The sequence below is a fragment of the Nicotiana tabacum genome, chromosome 17 (assembly GCF_000715075.1).
Source record: "Nicotiana tabacum cultivar K326 chromosome 17, ASM71507v2, whole genome shotgun sequence".
NCBI classification, from domain to species: Eukaryota; Viridiplantae; Streptophyta; class Magnoliopsida; order Solanales; family Solanaceae; genus Nicotiana; species Nicotiana tabacum.
The window spans coordinates 43,809,782-43,814,795 of NC_134096.1; positions in this window are offsets into that span (position 1 = coordinate 43,809,782).

Here is a 5,014-nt window from a genome sequence, read left to right on the forward strand (position 1 = left end):
TCCTGTGAAAGTCAGTCTTGTACATCTCCAAGTGAGTGTGATTGTGGAGTGAACGAGTCCACTTTGCTGACTAGTCCACCCCACACAATGTATGACGTATGGTGGTGTAATCGGGACTGTGGATCAACTTCTGGAAAATTCTTGAATTGCGATTCGGTACGCCCAAATAGTTGCACAAGGCTTCCACTTGCAAGTTCACCCACGTGTCTCACACCCAAGAGTCATCTTTGTCGAAGTTTCAATTGGCATACAACTCTTTTACCATGCTCAGTTTTGTAGGATAGGAAACTCTAGCAAATGATCCAATTTGAACTTCTTCGTCTATGAGAACACTACAGAAAAGTTCTTCTCCAAAGCAACCACATTGATTCCCATCTCCGAGCTATAGCGTTCATATGGAATGAACGTGTGGTACCATTCCTTAGAATCATCCGTCACTAATTTGACCTCCGTACGAGGTCCCTTGTGTACCTTGTCAGTGTTATCCCCGCTAATATTGCTGTATTTGTAAATAATAATTCTGCAAAATATAAGTTATCGTAATGAAACAGTAATTAATTCGAGCCCACTGAATTCACAGTGTTTCCTTAAGGAATTTAATCCCCTCCAAGTACCCAAGGTTATGGATTATTTCCTCCCAGGATAGAACGAATAACACACTGGTGTAGCGGTACTTCAAACCCCAGTGTTTCAGTGAATACAAAATTCGGTAGCAAATCACACTTATAGTTGCGTTGTTTGAAGTTAAAACAATGCAGAACGAAGGAGTAGAAACTCAGAAAATCGTATGGAAATGCTGAGAGGAAGGAGTGCAATGTATAGCCAAATCTGTTGAGCGTTTTCCGTTTTGTGTCTTGTGTGTTGTGTGTTATTTTTCTTCAACAACTGCTGCACATATATATAGCAGCCAGTGTTGAAGAAGAACAATCGTCCACCATCCATGGTGGAGCAAGCATTAGCTTGTTTGTGGAGTAAGCACTTGTTTGTGGAGCAAGCACATTCATGGTGGGAAGAGCATTAGGCGGCTGCTATTGCAGCTGGTGGTCAATACACGGATTGGAAAATATCCGTTATAAATACGGATAATCTCACGTTAATATTTACTATTAACAAATAAATTTGGTCCCAAAAATTAATCAATCAATCGATCATTTGACCAAATCCAAATCCAAATCCAAATCCGAATCCGAATCCGAATTTGAATCTGAATTCGAATCCGAATCCGAATCCGAATCTGCTGAATTCAAAGCCGAAGCCGTAGCCGAAGCCGAGACGAGCGAGCGACGACGACGACGGCGCGAGGCTTGCTTTCTTCTTAACTCTTTAAGAGCTACAAGAAGAGTAATTATATATATATACCCACCAAAAAGCTTTTCCTCTTCTAATATGGGACAATGTCTCATTGTCAAGAGGGGAAAACTTAAAATTTTACTCAAAAATTTTATTTTCCCTCCATTTCCCATTCACCCTCATTTTAAGACTATTTCATCTTAAAAACAAAAAACCTCAACAATCCCCCACATGAATGGGGAATGGCTATATCATGGAAGTATGCATGGAAAAACTGTATGATTTGCAAGTAAGGATTAATCGCATCTGGATAAGTAGGTTTCCCTTTGAACTTTTCGTAGTAAACTTATGTCGGATATACTCGGTCAATCGGTAGATTTGATATCTTTAAACCGTCGATCTTTGATGTATACCTAGACAACCATAAGTCACACAATCAACTCTTAACCGTCTTTGGTTCTCATTGTTGTGTTCGTTTCAGCCATGAACACCGCCTGGTTTCATAAGTGCGTAGAGAACTGGACTTACATAGTTCTCCTTGAAGTGGCTAATACTTCACACTTACATAGGTGATTCCTAAACGTGTCATCCTGTAGATACACTATTTGATATACCCCGTATCAAATTTAGAATTCATTAAAAAGCCTTAATGTTTTATCCTTGGTACTGAACATTGTCTCATCATAAGAATGGACTAAAATTTTATTTGATAATGTTGAACCGTCATTAATGACTTTGTTTGATCTCCTTGAACCTAGTTCTTGGGATCTCCAGTCTTCTAGGTAGAGTTACCGCCACAATGACTTGTTATCGGCCATAGCCCCATTCCCCTTGATGATTTCTCAACTACCTCTCTAGTTAGGCCTTTTGTAAGTGGATCCGACACATTATCACTTGACTTTACATAGTCAATCGTGATAATTCCTCTAGAGAGTAATTGCCTAACGGTTTTATGTCTTCGTCGTATATGACGAGATTTACCGTTATACATCACGCTCCCAGCCCTTCCAATTGCCGCTTGACTATCACAATGTATGCATATTGGTGCCAACGGTTTGGGCCAAAATGGAATGTCTTCCAAGAAATTCCGGAGCCATTCAGCTTCTTCACCGGCTTTATCTAAGGCTATGAATTCAGCCTCCATTGTAGAGCGGGCAATACATGTTTGTTTGGATGACTTCCAAGATACCGCTCCTCCACCAATAATGAATACATATCCACTCGTGGACTTAGAATCAATTGAACCGGTGATCCAATTTGCATCACAGTATCCCTCAATCACCGCAGGAAATTTACTGTAGTGCAAGTCAAAGTTCTAGGTATGTTCTAAATATCCCAAAACTCGTTTCATTGCCATCCAATGAGATTGGCCTGGATTGCTCGTATATCGACTCAGTTTACTTATAGCACAAGCTATATCTGGTCGTGTACAATTCATGATATACATTAAGCATCCCAACACACGAGCATAATCCAATTGTGATATGATTTGGCCTTTGTTCTTTGCTAATGCAAGATTCACGTCAATTGGAGTCTTTGCAACTTTAAAGCCCAAGTGCTTGAATTTTTCAAGTACTGTCTTAATATAATGAGATTGTGACAATGCCAGACCTTGAGGAGTCTTATGGATCTTAATTCCCAGAATTAAATCAGCAACTCCCAAGTCTTTCATATCAAACTTGCTATTGAGCATACGCTTAGTAGCATTTATGTTGGCAATGTCATTACTCATTATCAACATATCATCCACATATAGGCAAACAATGACTATGTGATTTGGAACATTTTTAATGTACATACATTTATCACATTCATTTATCTTAAAACCATTTGACAACATTGTTTGGTCAAATTTCGCATGCCATTGTTTGGGTGCTTGTTTTAGTCCGTAAAGAGACTTAACAAGTCTACATACCTTATTTTCTTTACCTGGAACCACAAACCCTTCAGGTTGTTCCATGTAAATTTCTTCCTCCAACTCTCCATTTAAGAAGGCCGTCTTAACATCCATTTGATGAATTTCAAGACCATACACTGCAGTTAATGCTACTAACATCCATATGGACGTAATTCTTGTAACTGGAGAGTATGTATCAAAGTAGTCTAGACCTTCTCCTTGTCTATACCCTTTGACTACGAGTCTTGCCTTGAATTTTATCAATAGTGCCATCATTTTTTATTTTTCTCTTAAAAATCCATTTAGAACCCAAAGGTTTATTTCCAGGAGGAAGATCAACCAATTCCCATGTATGGTTGTTCAATATGGATTCTATTTCACTATTGACTGCCTCTTTCCAAAACAATGATTCCGAAGAAGTCATAGCTTCTTTAAATGTTTGAGGCTCATTCTCCAATAAGAAAGTCACAAAATCTGGTCCAAATGAAGTAAACGTTCTTTAACGTTTACTACGTCTTGGATCCTCCTGATTACATGTACTTTCTTTTGTTTCTTCCCGAGGTCGTTTAGATCCTTCACCAAACGACTCACATTCCTTTTTATACGGATATATATTTTCAAAGAACTCAGCATTATCTGATTCTATAACCGTATTATTATGAATGTCGGGATTTTTTGATTTATGAACCAGAAATCGATATGCTTTACTATTTGTCGCATATCCTATGAAAACACAATCAACGGTTTTCGGTCCTATCTTTACCCTTTTGGGTTTAGGAACTTGCACTTTTGCCAAACACCCCCACACTTTAAAATAATTCAAGTTGGGCTTCCTTCCTTTCCATTTTTCATATGGAATGGATTGTGTTTTGATATGGGGCACTCGATTTAATATTCGATTAGCCGTAAGAATGGCTTCCCCCCACAAGTTCTGTGGAAAAACAGAACTTATCAACAACGCATTCATCATCTCCTTTAATGTGCGATTCTTTCTTTCCGCAATCCCATTAGATTGGAGCGTGTAAGGGGCTGTTGTTTGATGAATAATTCCATATTCTAAACATATTTCTTCAAAAGGAGATTCATATTCACCACCCCTATCACTTCTTATCATTTTTACTTTCTTGTTAAGTTGCGTTTCAACTTCATTTTTGTATTGCCTGAATGCGTCTATTGCTTCATCTTTACTATTCAGTAAGTAAACATAGCAATATCGAGTACCATCCTCAATAAAAGTTATGAAATACTTCTTTCCACCGCGAGATGGTATTGACTTTATGTCACAAATATCTGTGTGAATTAAGTCTAAAGGATTTGAATTCCTTTTAACTGACTTATACGGATGTTTAACATACTTAGATTCCACACATGTTTGACATTTTGATTTTTCGCATTCAAACTTAGGTAGTACTTCCAAGTTAATCATTTTCCGCAAGGTTTTATAATTGACATGACCCAAACATACATGCCATAAATCATTTGACTCAAGTAAGTAAGAAGAAGCTGAAATATTATTATTGTTTTCCACAACCATTACATTCAGATTGAAAAGGCCCTCGGTGAGGTAACCTTTTCCTACAAATATTTCATTCTTACATATGACAACCTTGTCGGACACAAAAACGCACTTAAAATCGTGCTTAACAAGAAGTCCAGTAGAGACTAAATTCTTTCTCATTTCGGGAACATGAAGGACATTGTTCAAAGTCATGACCTTGCTAGAAGTCATTTTCAGAAATATCTTCCCATATCCTTCAACTTTTGCTGTTAAAGCATTTCCCATATAAACTGTCTCTCCGGGTCCAGCAGGAGCATAAGTAGCAAAAG